Source organism: Phodopus roborovskii, unplaced genomic scaffold (assembly GCF_943737965.1).
Source record: "Phodopus roborovskii unplaced genomic scaffold, PHOROB, whole genome shotgun sequence".
In the NCBI taxonomy this organism is placed as follows: Eukaryota; Metazoa; Chordata; class Mammalia; order Rodentia; family Cricetidae; genus Phodopus; species Phodopus roborovskii.
Genome location: NW_026126567.1, coordinates 17183836 through 17200157, shown reverse-complemented (window position 1 = coordinate 17200157; position 16322 = coordinate 17183836).

Here is a 16322-nt window from a genome sequence, read left to right as displayed (position 1 = left end):
TATCTTTATTGAGCATCTCTATTGTTTTTTGATTGTATGAGATGAATATTAAATTGCTATGTTAGCTGCCGATACTGCTCATCTTAGTGAATGGTGGCTGGCTACATCCTATAGGCAGCTGTTGGGAGACACATCTCTGCACTGTGGCCAGCATGAGAGACATGAGACTAGGGAGCTGCGTTTAGATCCATTTTTGTGTGTTTAGAGCCTTTTCTCAGGACTTATATGGATGTAGGTACCCCACATTGGAATACCATTTGTAAGGAAAAGTCCACTTACACAACATTTAAAGGCAACACAGCCATAGATGGTCAACCCAAAATGAACTCAATGTGTTCTTGTAGATTTTTTGTTTCATATTGCTTCCTTTGGGTATTTTATTTTTGTCCTAGTGGCCTTTTGCTTGTGTGTTTCCTGCTTTTGTGGTTTACAATTTTGCGTTTTTATGCTTTGTGTGTATGTTCCTTGTGCTTTTTTCTTTTCTTTTATTCCGGTTTTCTTGTTGTTTTGCCTGTTTGTTTTCTAAAGAGAGAGAATGAAGCGGTGGGTGGGGATGTAAAGAGGATCTACGGGCAGTTGGGGGAGGAAGGAAAAGCCATGATCAAAATACATTGTATGAATAATTTTTTTTCAATAGAAAGGAAAATTCTGAAAATAAATGTTTGTTTCTATTATTACCAGCTTATTCTTCCTACTTCATATGTTTCCATTTTGTGTAAATAGTGGGACTATGAATAGTTCTATGTTGTTTCCATTTTTAAAATGTTTGTAGGCTGGTTGTTTTTGTGTTAAATACATATTTGGTTCCAATTACCCATGGAGAAATAGAATAGCTTGCTATACGAGAATTGCTTTAAACAGCACACACACACACACACACACACACACACACACACACACACACACACACTGAATTCCTCATAGAAAAACTTTAAAGTAGGTGCTACTGAATCTTATACATAAAATATAAATAATGCATAGTGTATAATCACATGAGATAAATATAAATATATATGATAGAGAAACCAAGGCATAGGGTTGTCAATGACTGGCCGAGTGTCACTCATTTAGTAAATATGGAAGGCAGTGTTCAATCCCAGGGAAGCTAGCTGAGAGTCCGTGTTATGGTGTATGCCTCTCCTCACAAGATATTAAGCAAAGAGAATAAAGAAGAGAAGTAATGAGAATGTAGTGGATGAAAAAAAAAAAACTCTTCAATAAAAAGGGGGAAACCCCAACCCAGTTGTTTCTATTATTACCAACACTTCTTAGCTGATCTCACTGATAACTTCACTTTCATTGTCTTCATGAAGAAACATTCTTCCTGTCATCTTGTCCCGCTCTGTGTCAGGTGAGATCCTTGGTCCTCTGACACACTCTGCAGTAGAGGAGTCACATCTCCCTGAGTCAATGGTGTTCCACCCAGAGGGTGGGAGGCGTGGGTTTTCCTCACTTTTAAATACATTTGACATCTCTGGCATCCCTAGCCATCATCATTACCACTTGACATATTTCCAAGGAGTCCGGTATGCCTGGGAGTGCCTCCTCACCTCAGACTGAATTGGCCAATCCACAGGATGAATGCCTGAATCTTTCCCAGGCTGGTTCAAACCTGTTTTGTGTACACAAGAATAAGAAATATTAGCCAGCTGTCATTTCATCTAATTAAGTCCCCCATTTGGGGACTAAGAGCCTTTGAACAGCTCACCTGACTTCCCCTATAGCAAACTCTGTCTCGATGGATTTTTAGTTCTTCTTGTCCCAGGCTTCCCCCTTTCTGTCATCTTGTTTTTTTAAGTGATTACACTACCTCAAATTGCGTGAGCTGAGATTGCGTTGACCGTGACTGGTGACACTTTGAGGGTTTCAACGCCTCCTAAAGGCTCTGCTCAGTCTGGCCTTGTGCCATCTCCAAATAAAAAGTCTACCCCCATCCCACAGTGAGAAGTAATTGCTGTGAGTGTAGACTAACGTGGCGTTATAGCGGTCTACGAATTCCCAGGGCTGAAGAATCTCTGTCGAAGCCGGGTGCTATAAAAAGTGTTTTTCCTCATTGAATATGCTGAAGATTGATTGAACTTAACTTGATTTAAATTCTGGCAAGTGGGGTTGGTGGTTTCTGTGTCTGAATTTTGTTATCAAGATCTTGGCAATAAAGGACTCCAACTCTATTATATTTTAACACCCTTGGATCCAGTCCTCGTGCTGGCTCCCTGCGTTAAGGGAAAAAATGCATTACCCTAGGAATGCAATCGGTTTCTACTCAGACTCTTCTTTAGCTTTAAAAAAAAAATCACTTTCCTGTGTTCATTGTCTAGGAAGCAATATTTGCTTCTCCTGCACACCTCTCTTCTTTACTCCACTTCTCTTGGTCTGTGAACACTCCACTGTTAGTAGCCATCCATTCTTTGAGTGAAAGGGGTAATGCAGGCATTAAATCCTTAAACCTGGTTCAACCTCTTTGCATCTTATGAAGTCAAGAAGTTAAATATATCTTACCTGTGGCATATACTGTGCAACCATTCACCTGTGGCATATACTGTGCAACCATTCACCTGTGGCATATACCTTGTAACCATTCACCTGTGGCATATACCTTCTAACCATTCACCTGTGGCATATTCCTTGTAACCATTCACCTGTGGCATATACCTTCTAACCATTCACCTGTGGCCTATACCTTCTAACCATTCACCTGTGGCCTTTGTTAATGCCACTCACTGAGGCTATTTATTACCTCTCAGAGAGACTTATCTCAGAGTCTAGCTACTCCAGAACCAAATGTTGTTTTGTTTTGTTTTCTTCAAAGCACAGGTCTATCCAATATTAGGTTTATTTTGGTCATTAAAAAAAATCTAACTCCTTGAGAATTCACATCCTGTTTTATTCATTGCTCATTACTGACACTTGAAACAGAGACCACCCAGGGAGCAGTAAATTCAGACTGTTGTGTTGTGTGAATGGAGACTATAACTCAATATGTGCTGAATGAATGACAGAATTTGGTTTCCTCTTCCCTTGCATCTTTTGTATACTGTAGCTGTTGTTTCCCGGAAATTGCAGTGGTCTTATTTCTCTGGGTAGACTTGTGGTATAAGTAGCAAGAGGCTGTATTAGTAATGCTGTGACCAGGAAATTCTTTTAGCAGGAAGGGTTTATTTGACTGATAGTTTCAGAGGCTCTGTCCATAATTGCTCAGTACCATGGCAGTGGGAGACTGTGGCCAAGGGCGCTGCTTGTACACAGCAGGCAGACAGCAGGGAAAGTGATGGGGAAAGAAAAGCCAGGGACATTGTATTAATTACTTTTGTCATCACTGTGACAAATACCTGACAAAACCAATTGAAGGAAGTAAGGAAGGAAAGAAGGAAGGAAGGAGGGAAGAAAGGGAGGGAAGAGGGAAGAGAGGGAGGAAAAAGGAAGGAAGGAGGGAATGGAGGGAAGGAAGGCAGGAAGGAGGAAGCAAGAAAGGAAAGAAGGAAGAGGGTGGAAGGAGGGAAGGAAGAGAAGAAAGAAGGGAAGGAAGGAGGAAGGAAAAGAAGGAAGGGAAAAAGGAAGGGATGAAGAAAGGAGGGAATGAATGAAAAAGGGAAGGAGGAAGTGAGGGAGGGAAGCTTATTTTGGCTTACAGGGAGGTCATGGGGGCAGGAAATTGAGGCAGTTGATCGCATTGTGTCCTTCTTTAGTCAGGAAACACAGAGATGAACACTGGTTCTCAGCTCAGGGATTCCCCCCCCCCCCCCACAGTGATCCTATCTTATCAAGCTAAAAATCAAGATTAATCATCACAATAATATGCACACAAGGGCCCACGTCACCAGCCTGCTTCCTCCAGCCACACCCTATCTCCCCAAGTTCCCAGAATGGAAGTGCCACTCGCTGGGGACCAAGGTTAAAATACAAGCTTGTGGGAGACATTTCATGTTCAAACTGTAACAGATGCCACTCACTGTTGGTGCCTCACTCTCTCCCAGTCAGTAGAGTCCCCCCTTCTGTTTCCTGAGATCAAGAAGTGTCATCTGAGTCACTGCTAATGACTCGGTACAGCCAATCCCTTTCTCTTTCTATTGTTCTACATTCTGTGGCCGGAGAGCATACAGCGCATATCCAACTCCTTCTGCTATACTTTGGCTCAGGACCAAATATGCCCAGCAGACATGGCAACAGCGGTGTGTGTGGACAGAGAAGTCAACATTGCCAGTTGTCTGAGTTCCAATCACCTTGTTCCAATCTTCTGGGTTTCAACAGCTCCTGAGAGATCTTTAAGGACCAGCCTTGATGATGCCTAGATCTCTGTGCCTCATGAGGACTTAGCAGTTAAATCCATTTACATAACTGGAGCGTGCACAATGTTTGTTACTAAAGCCAAAACTCTGCCATTGCATGTCTGTATAGTTTACCCTCTTCATTCGGGCCTATCACTCCCTTAAAGGTATCGTTTTCAAATTCAGAGATTTTCGACTGGATACTCTCTTTTCCAAAACATAATAAACCATTAAATTAGATTGACCTAGGATTGATTTGTTGGGAAATACCACAATTTACACTTCTCCTTTTAATAACATTCCTGCCCTGCTACTTTGACATTAATTCTTTATCCATAATAAGCACCCCCCTCCCACAGTCCAAGGGTAACTCAATTAAGAAATAGTCATTGGTGTGAAAAATTTGTGCAGACTTTTCCAAGAGGAAAATAAACGCATGGTTTTCCTTTCTCCACACGTTTATTTTTCCTTCTGAAAGGACTTTTGTGGATTAGTCAAGCATTGTTTCTTCATACAGAGACCAAGTTGGCTTTCCTATAGTTGACAAGTATTCGCTGATCCTGTTTTCCATTTGCATTTAAATTAAAGTATAGATAGTTCCTTTTCTGAGGCTGGAATTATTCTCACTATTCCTTCACACTAAGCAAATCTAGACCCTGACTCAACCTGTCCTAATTAAACAGGAAACACATGCAAGACAACATTTCAAAAAACAAAAAACAAAAAAAAAAAAAAACCAAACAAACAAACAAAAATCCCTAGATATATGTCAGTATTTAAAAGTTTTTCTTATTACATGATAAAATATTGTCATATATTTCCAAATGTGAAGGAGTGTTATTTTAAAACCATATTTTCAGGGTTCAGGATGTAACTCATTGGCAAACTCTTCCATAATATGGAAAAGGTTCCCACTGGGTCCCTGACCCTATATCTACCCCTTTGCTTTCTTCTCTTCTTGAGTTTTTTTAATTTTTTTATCATCTTCCTGTCCAAGTTCTTTCCTCTCTATAACTAAATAATTCTTGCATTTATTTTCTTTGCTGATAGCCAGTAACTTGAGCTTGAAATACCTGGTCAGCTCATATGATGGCCCTTGATGTCAGTCTTAGAAGTTTTAAAATGCACTTTAATGCATTACTTCTCTAAGAACTTCAAATGCTAGAAACTCTTAAAGAGGCTTAAGCCTTCTAGCACACCTCTCTAAAACAATCAGCAAATATTTTACCCTCCTTGGTGGAAACGTAACACTCTTGATTTGCTAATAAAGCAAATAAATCTTCTTTTGAATACTGTGACAGGTTCTGTACTTGTATTTGGGATCATAATGAGAAATTCCGAGTTTTGCTTGCCCCTTTTGACCTTCATTAATTGCAAAATAAACAGATCCATGAAGTGAAAATATTTTTAATAAAACTGAGACCAAATTGGCTCTTGAGAGGATTTGATTATTGTTTGTTCTCAGCAGTTTATTGAAATATAATTCATATACCATATAACTCACCTTATAAAAATATATAAAATGTGTTTTAGTGCTTTCACAAGCATGCATAGCCATTAATATGGTCAGTGGTAGAACATTTTCACGACTATAGCAAAAACCTGTTTCTTAAGCTATCCCTTCCTGTCCCCTTCACAGTGTTTCCCCTTGCCCTAAGCAATAACTTCTAAGGAAATCTCTGTATATGGAGTTCTCTATTCTGAACAACATACTGATTGAATCACATCATCTAGCAGGGTTTCTTTCGCTTAACACCGTGTTTTCAAGATTCATCTACGATGCTGCAGCAACACATCAGTACTTTGCTTCCCTTTGAAAGGATGGTATTGGGTGGGGAAACACCTGTCTTGTAAGAATCAACGACGGCTTTTCACATACAAGGCAAAGTAGTTACAGGGCAGAAGGGGGATGGATGTAGGGAAGAGGTTTGAAATGCTTTTCTTCTTAGCTGAGATGGTCTGTTTCTAGGAGCAAACACAGGATAGTGAGTGAGGAATAAAATTGTCAGGTGAGGAACGGGCAGCCCGCATCAGACTTTTGCAGGAATCTAGGTTTTATTTCTGGAATGCTATTACTATGTTTTCAGAAAGTTGTCACTTTTTAACCCAAATGGAAAATGTTTTCAAAATGGTGTAGTCGTGGCTAATTTTCCTGACTTCTGTTTCAATAGGCAGGCAGAGGATGGGATTATCATCCATATAGCTCTTCCTGCAGGTTAAGGTTGGTTTTCTTCTCATCAGGGGTTCTTGGAGCAGGGTCTGGTATTGGAAATTTCACACCAGAAAGATGCTGTAAGAGGGGGCTCTCCCTCAGTGGCCTCCAAGCCTGCTAATTTCTCTGTAGCTATCTAACACTTGCCTCTGGAGAGCTGAGACCCCCAAGTCACCAAGGAAAGGGACATGGAATCAGTCTGAATGTCTCCAACTGACACTGTGGGTGTAGAAGGATTTAGTGTCTCTACTCTTGTCAGGATTAGAGGGCAGCAAGGGGAGCCAGATAGATGGAGTCAGATTGTACCAATCTATTTGAGGGTGGATCCACTCTAAATTTGAGTAGATTAACCGCATCATTATTTAAGACTGGAATAGATTTAACTCACTTTGCTAGGAACATCCAGAGATCCATTTTTAAGTTGTTCACCAATGGGATGGTAGCATTTGTCATGGTCTTAGTCTGATTTTGTGGACCTTGTAAAGCAAAGGACACACAAGCAGAATTATTAGGAGTGATCAAGTAGTGGTATGTGTATGAGCAGGAAAAGGATGGGTGTCTAAATACTCTCCTGGCATGTCAGCAGCCCCTATAAAGAACTGTAAATACTTTCTTTTCTTCCATGGCCCAGTATACTTTATTCTGTAACTAGCCCACATTTTAACTCACTCATTAATTGATAAGTATTTGGATTATTTTGTAGCCTTTTGGCTTGTATAAATAATACTGCTGTAAACATTTGAGAACAAGTATCTGTCTGGTCATATGCTTTTATTTCTCTTGATCATACACTTTTAGAGGTCAAATAATAATGTTAGGTATCATAGTTTGGGGACTCAAAACTGCTTACATTACTTAACGCTCAAATAAGAGAGCACGAGAATTCTAATTTTTCTATCTTCTCATCAGTATGATGGCTATCTGATTTTTGGTTCTAGTTGTCCTAGCAGTTGTGAAGTGGTGTCTCATTATGGCTTCAATTTGCATCTTCTGGGTCTGGCTCATTTCATTAAACATAATCCATATTCTTGCAAATGATATAATTTTGTTTGTTATCCTTTATAATGGAATAAAACTCTATTTGGTATATATCTCATTCTCTTTATCCACTCATCTCTTTATGGACATCCATCCAGTTGATTCCTTATATTGTCTTTTTTTTTTTTGGAGGGTTGGGGAGAATAAACATGAATATGCAAATGTCCCTGGTGTACCTTTACATACCCAGTTCAGTTATTTTTCCAGGATTGATATAGCTGGATTATAGGCTAGTTCTCTTTTATTTATTTTTCATAAGGAATTGCCACACTGATTTCCAGGCTGGCTATAGAAATTTACATTCCCATCAGCCATGTATGACTCCAATACTGCACTTTTCCTTTGCTGTTTTCTTGCAATGGCCATTCTGACTGCACTGTCCAGGGAAAGGAGATGGAATCTCAATGTAGTTTTGATTCTCTAATGGCTAAAGATGTTGGATATTTTATTGTATATTTGTTGGCCATGTGCCTACCTTAGGATGGAGCCCTATACTGCTCATTCAGTTGCTAGATATGCCAGCAGTCCCCGACAGTCTTTGTGATCTGTGATACTCTTCCAATCCTTCCTTCCTTTGGAATGGAGTCTACCCTGTGTAGCCCCAACTCACTTGCCAGCTTCTAATCATACCCAGGAACAAAAATACTGTTGTTTATTCATGCCCATGCTGTCTTTTATCCAAGGACATGGAATGTTTCCCCATTTACTTGGCATTCTTAAAACTTTCTTTACAGACGTAATTTTAGTTTTTCGGAGCTCAAGTCTTATATGTCTCTTATTAAATTTTATTCTTATACATGTTGTTCTCCTTGATGCTATTAAAAATAGTTTTCAGGTTGATAATTGTATATGTAGAAATATAGCAAATTTAATGTTTGAGTATTGTCCTTGCCTGCTGCAACATTGCTTGATTCCTTTACTAATTCTAATAAAATTCTGGTAAATTCCAAAGGATTTTATATGGACAAGTTCATGTCATCTTGTCATCATGTCATCTTTTCTAATATGGATGTATTATTCCATTTTCTTACATGCTACTTAATCAGAATTGTGATTTGGGAAATGTTGTTGGTCTTCTTTTTGGATGTGTATATGAAGAATCAATACTAATTCTTCATTGAATAGTTTGTAAGTTCTACATGGAAGTCTTGGCCTCGGCTTGTATTCTGGGCACTGAAAACAAAACAAAACACCCTGATCCAATCTCTTCATTTGTTACACTCTTGTACATATTTTTTATTTCCTCTTGAGTCAGTTTTGGAAGTCTGTGCCTGTCTCTTGGTTTCTGATTCTCTGAGCCTTCTCTTTTGATTGTTTTTAAGCGTTGACAGATGTGATACATCAGTACCAACAGTAGAATACCAACTGGTGAGGCCGAGTGCAAGAGTAAGCAGGAATAAATAGCAACAAGGGGTCATCAACTTGTGAAGCAACAGAAGCCAACATGTGAATTAGCAGAGAAGTCAGAACAACCATGAAATAGTGTCAGTTGATGACCAGGCTGCAAGAGAAGTGGGAACCAGGGGTGCAATTAAGGGAAGGAAAAAAAAAAAAAGCAGAAAAAGTAGTCCGAGGCTTACGCAGAGAGAGTGAGGATGGTAATAATATCAGGGTGTACTGCCTGTTTCTAAACACACTCCTGACTTAATTCAGGCTTTTTCTGAGCTTGTGGTGAAGCAAGGAACAACTCATTGGGCTTGGTGTTAAAGGGTGTGGAAAAGTGGTGAAAAGATACCATGATTGTGGCAACTCTTATTAAGGAAAAAACTTAATTGGGACTGGCTTACAGTTCAGAGAGAGGTTCAGTCCATTATCATCATGCTGGGAGCAGAGCATGGTAGCATGCAGGCAAACACTGAGCTATACAAGATGATATTCCTACATTTTGCAGGCAATGGAAGTCGGCTGAGACACTGGGCAGTATCCTGAGCACAGGAAACCTCAAAACCCACGGCTACAATGACACTCTTCCTTCAACGAGGCCATACCCACTCCAACAAGAGCAAACCTCCTCATTGTGCCACTCCCTGTGAGATTGTGGAGGCCAACTATCTCCAGACTACCACAGGCTACAAGATAGAAAGTTGAAATAGCATAAGAGTTCCAGGAGGAGTTCCATAACCTGCTCAAGACATATCCTAAACTCCTTAGTGGTGACACAGACATCCAAGAACAATTAATTTAACTTAATATTAATATATGTAATCCATAACCTAATCTTGAACCATACATGATCACTGACAAAAATGCACAATTATACTGATATTTTATATGTCCCAGAAACAATACAATTATTTTCCCATATTTTGGAATATAACAGTTAATTTTTGCCTAAAAAAGAATGAGTAACATGAATCCATTGAATAAATAAAAGAAGTAAAATGGAAAATATTTTTGATCACATACTTGATTAAAATATTTAGCATTATGTGTATCTGGAAAAAGATGTCCCCTGAGAAATACAAGTTCCAGCTAAGCTGGATTTATTTTAAAGGGAGAAAGCCACAGCTATGCTAATAATCTCTTTTAAGATTTTGTGGATAACACTAAACTCACAGCAGTATCTAACATAAGCATGTAAAGAGATTTGAGAGAAACACAACAAAAATAAACTGTGAGGATCACCCCTACAGAGATTTTCCTTCCCCTGACTTGTTTAAAATCTCAAGGAAAAGGATAAGAACTATTATAAGGGTGAGAGGCAATCACAGAAACTGATGTCATTTAAAAAAAAAAGTTCATAAAAATGAGCTAGGTCCTTAAGAGCATAGTAAGACATATTTAGATACAAATTATCTGATCTTTTATGGACTGCATTAAGACTTTCTCTTCTCCTTCCTCATCTTCTTTTATTCCACAAATGGATTCCTTCGTGTGTCTTGGAAAAATACTTTCTCAGTAAACAAGATTTTATATTCTTTATAGTTAACTGTGGGCTAAACTAGAGGCCTGATAAGCATGCCTCAGGAGAGTCCAGCTGTGGTAACATGAAGGGCACAAGAGGGAGCCCAGAGAAAGGGTGTCTTTGAATAAATATCCTTCTACTCAACGTTTCAGCAATGACCTGAACCTGAGAGGCTGCTGCATGTTACCTAAAAAGTAGAATGGCTTTGGCATCCAACAGTCATCCACTTGAGACGTTAAGTTCCTTCCTGGTACTGGCGTGCAGAGGCACGTGAGAGCCTGGCTGGTCCCTTGGAGAATATGGCATCTGAGCCATTGCCTCAAAGATAGTCTTTAGCTATATGAACACTGTACATGGACAGAGATGATCCCTGAGGAGGTGCCCGTGGAGCTCCGGCCTCCATCAAAAGAGGCCGAGCATGCAAAGACCCTCTATACTCACATACACAAGACTTGCCCATACTCATGTGTTCACACTCACACATGTTCACCCACATTCATAGTCACGTGCTCTCTCAGACTTTCACTCATATATACTCATGCATATCCCTACACTCACCATCATACACACACATATATTCTCATACGTGTTCAAACATGCATGCTCACACACATGCACTCACATTCATACATGTTCAAACATTGACTGATGCATTCATGTACTCACACACATTCTGTCATATACACACACATAATGACACATGTACTTACACACTCACATGTACACACTCAAACTCACACTCATACACACAAAAATGTAAGCACAAGCATGTACCTGGCAACTCATGCACTCAAATATCCATATATACTCTAGTGTACTAACACACAAACACACACACACGTTTAGTTTCACACACACTCATTGGAGCTCACATTTGCCCACCAACTCTTGTAGGAGGTCATTCTTTGGACCACAGCTCCCAAATAATGGCACGGAAAAATTCTTATTAATGAAAGCTTGGCCTCAGCTTAGGCTTGTTCTTAACTAGCTCTTTTAACTTAAACCAACCCGTTTATATTCATTTACGTTCTGCCACATGGCTTGTTACCACTCCTCCATACCATATGTCCAATTTCCCTGTGTCCCGATTGCGAATTCTTCACCTCAAATTCCTCCCTGAGTTCCTATCTCTTTCCAAAGTCCCGCCTATCCTTGCACATGCTCAGTTTCATACTTACACTAAGAAATGGTCACATGGCCAGACACCCACACACTTCCACAGACTCATGCACACTCTTCCTCTCTCACACACTGGATCACATAGCTATACTCACATGTGCACAAGCATGTACACCTACCTAGACACGTAGTCCCACATATCAGTGCCATTACTTTCATGCTTAGACACTAAGAAATACACTGTCACATGTGTTCAGACACTCTCACAAACCATACAGGCTCCTATGTACTCTTGTACATCTAAACATTAATACACTTTCTCAAACATATTCATACTTGCACACTGATACATGTTCACCCACACACACATTCACATTCCAGTTCAGCTTCACACATGCAACCTCCCCCCCCCCCACATTCCCACATGAACACACTCACATATGTGCATTTGTGTACACTCTCTTATATATACCTTCTCACACAAACATATATGTGGTGACATATTGTTTATGATTTATTAAAGCCACAGGAGATCAAAACAGCAAAGAAACAGAGCTAGGTGGTGGTGGTCCACACCTTTAATCCCAGGACTCAGGATTAAGAGGTAGAAAGATCTCTGTTAGTTCAAGGCCACACTGACCATGTGAAACTGATCCAGTCCTAAAGGAAACAGCTTAAAGGTGATCTCAGCACCTGGGATCACACGCCTTTAATCACAGCACTAGGGAGGTGGAGACAGGATATGGCTGGGCAGAGAAAGGAATAAGAGGAAGAGGAGACTGGAATTCAGAGCCTTTTGCCTCTGAGGATTCATAGGGACAGGATTGCCATTTCATCTGGGTAGAGGTAAGATCTACTGGCTTGGCTGCTTTGCTTCTCTGATCTTCAGTGGCTTTAATAAATCATGAACAATATATAACCACATACATATCCACAGGAACATGTTCACATGTACACACACAAAATACATTCACTTACATAATTTCACACATGCCAACACAACACTTTCACACATGCTCATATGCATACATGCACACAATCACTTTCACACTCTCATACAATATCAGGTAATCAAACTCATGCACTCATATCCTAGCAAACTCATGTACATCTACCCTCACACATTAACACATGCTTATCCACTCACACATAATTTCTTTACACATAGTTTGCATGCATTTACATGCACACTGTTATGCATTCACAAACTCGTGTACATTTATAACCCTCACACCCTCACACAATCTCCCACATCTTTAAATACTTACATACACACACACACACACACACACACACACACACACACACACACACACACTGAAAACAACCTCACGATCTTAGACCCACATTTCAAGCATTCAAATTACTCTCCATCTCATGCAGAGCTGGGGCTTCTGTGAGGTGGCATTGATTCTGATTCACGATGTGAAACATTTGCCATTTTGTAAGAAGAACGGGAAGGAACTATTACGAATCTATTCAAGGTGTCAAAGAAGCCTCTTGGTTCCGATGTCATGCATATGAAGGCAAAGCTGATTTACATGCTTTTTGCACAGGAGGGTGGCAAGAGTGATTTCATGGTGCCCATCATTATTAGTTTAGGATGCATAAAACTGCATTAGTGTTCTCCTGCTGTGACTGCATGACAGTTTCTTTTGAGTGGAAGGAAAGACATGTCTATGCATTCTCTTTGGGAGAAAAGAGAAATTTCAACTTTAGTAAAAAGAAAGTCATACAACAATTGTGTGTGTGTGTGTGTGTGTGTATGTGTGTGTGTGTGTGTGTGAGAGAGAGAGAGAGAGAGAGAGAAAGAGAGGAAGGGAGGGAGGGAGAGGGAGGGAGGGAGGACGAGCCTGGGTAGCTTAGGAATGGAATGTAATAGACATCAACTCTGTTTTGTCTTTTCAGCACCTCTTCCTTTTGGGAGCAGCCTCCTCGACATCTGGATGACATATGGCACATGCTGCTCAGGACTGATTGGGTCTTTGATGCATCACATAATAAAAACAATTAGTCATTTATTGCATGGACTTTATATGGATTCTGGGAAAGGGAAGCCCATTCTTCATGTGATATCTCAAACAGTGGGTAGGTAGTCTATGAGCTCGCAGCTCTCGGGAGTGATTCTTGCTACCATTTATAGAGGAACTGTCAGGGAGTGGGGAAGAAGGACAAAGCTAATAGGAAGGTAAGTGCCCGAAGAGCAGATATTCCTGTGTGTTGTTCACTGTGGCATCTCAGCGCTCACAGAAGTGTCTGGCAAGTAGGAGGTGCTCAGGAAATGTTAGACGAAGGGAAATCAGAACCGAGAAACAGGATGAAAAAACAACGCCGGCAACGTGTTCTAACCTCCAGTTGTTTGTGTCCAGAGCTGTTTCTATCCCTGGGGCCAGTCAGGGTTGTGAGTTAACAAATCCCCTTCATTGTTTTCAGCTAGTTTGACAGATATTACAAAATTGGTTCCTTCAGTGCCACCACAGCCCCACAGTAACATGGCTCTGTTTATACATCGTCTGGAAAGGGCTAATTACTTATATGCTCTGCAGTGAGGATAGTTGCCTGTGATGTAGCATCCACCAAATGCATCTGAGTGACATTTGTGAGAGATTTCTGAACAGCATGGTGGGACCATCCTGGCATCATTGTAGCAGAAACACTCTGGTCCTATTTTACAATGGCTGTGTCAACAGCTGCCATGCTAAGAGTTTAGTTCTGTGTGACCTACAGTGACAGCAGCCACCTCCTGGTCTAGCAGGTTTCTTTTAAAAGAATTTAAATTGCATTTATTTATTTGGAGTGTCTGTGTGTGTGTGTGTGTGTGTGTGTGTGTGTGTTTACGTGTGTGTGAATATACCACAGTGCACATGTTGGTGGCAGACAAAAATTTGTAGGAGTCACTGTTTTACTTCCACCATGTAGATACTGGGGATTGAACTCAGGTCACAGCCTTGGCAGCAAGTACCCATACCCACTGAGCCATTTCATCAGCCCTTGAATGAGTTATTTTTTTCTACAATTGAACTCTGGCCAATATAATAAATTTAAGTTGAGTTTTCTGTCAATAGCAACTACAGAAATTGGATAACTTCTAAATGCCAACAACAACAAAAATCAAAGAAAGCAAAAATAGTAACAAAAAAGATGTAGAAAAAAATGGGTATTTTCAATGAAGACATATCAGACTGACACTGGGCCCAGAATTCCCTGTGCAGACGGGGTGAGTCTTGAACTCACAGAGATACACCTGCCTCTGCCTTCCAAGTGGTTAAGTGATTGAGCTACTATTCCCAGTTTCAGCTACAGTATTTTCTACCAGAAATGTCCAATATTCAGGAACTAGTAAATCCTGGTATTTTGTTGTTACAGACACTGGAACCTCCCTCAACAGGCCCCAAGGAAGGGATGCCATTCCATCCCTCATGGGGTGTCGCTTACCAGTGTGCTGGCATAGCACCTACTTCTAACCTCACATTCTTATGGCAAGCGGTCCTTCATTTTTTTCTCGGTATGTACACTAGTGGCTTTTGGCATCTCTGCTGTCCTTAATAAGGGAATGCTAAAGACAGTTTGGCTTTATCCAACCCAGTTAGACCCTGATGCCTGAGCCAGCACATCCATTTCAACAAATTCAGCTTCATCTACAATTACGTTTCTTCATGCCTGAGTGCTTCCGAAATATATTCCCATGAAAATTATACTAGTAGTTTGTTTGTTTAAAGTAGCAAATGTGTGCACCTTAGCAGTGGTCAAAACCAAAATCCGAACCGAACACCTTTCAAAGGACAGTCCTGGCCAAATATCTGAGGAAGCTGTCATCACCTGCTCTGTCCTTCATGCGTTCTCAGTAGCATAGTGACTCAGGGGACCAAGTGCCAGGAATGGAGTAGGCAAAACTGAAGGACATTCCCCCGGTAACAACTTCCTGATGTTTCTCTAAAGAGCAGAGGGTGGGAAGACCCACAGGAGCTCGAGTATCTTTTGTAAAATCTGCACACTTGCTCCCAGCTTGGATCAGAGCCGCATTGGAAGTCAAGGGTAAGGGGTTATCACGTTAGAAATGCTCTCGTGGTTTTCCCATAGGCAACCTCCCCCATTCACCTCTCCTTCCTGTAGGATCCCTGCTACACACCTGCCATTCACCATAACTGTCCACCTAGGGAGGAGAGAAAGTTGCTGTTCGGAATCCATTCTAAGGGTGACTTTTCTTTCCTCATATCAAATAATGTTCATCTTTCTGGCTACCCTGTTCTTTGTGTGAGTTGCTGGATCAGAGGTAGTGTCAAGTTCCCAGCACCGCCAGTTTCTGTTGTTCCCTCTGCCATGCGAACAGCACAGTCCTTCATGGCTGGGCGCAGAATGAGAAGAAACAGAACAGAGATGCATGAGTCAGCCCTGTGAGAGCCAAGCATCTTCGGGGGGGGGGGGGCTCCTGTATTAATCACCTGTAGAATGTCCTTTCCATTATTTTCATCTAACACTTTGTACAATGTAAGATGTCCACACCCAGAGGCATTCCTGATCACCACTGTAAACTTATGAACCTATGTTCTGTGACCTTGACCTAAATAGTCTTCAAAGTTAAGTCTCTCCTGAAGTTATGACCTTAAATGAAGCATGCTCAGAAATGTGCTTCTTAACTGAGCATGCTCAGGAACACATCCACCCTAAAGTGTGTGTGTATATATGTATATATATCACACACACACACACACACACACACACACACACACACACACACACACACCCAGATAAAATCCCTTTGAAAATAACACTGTATTTTCCT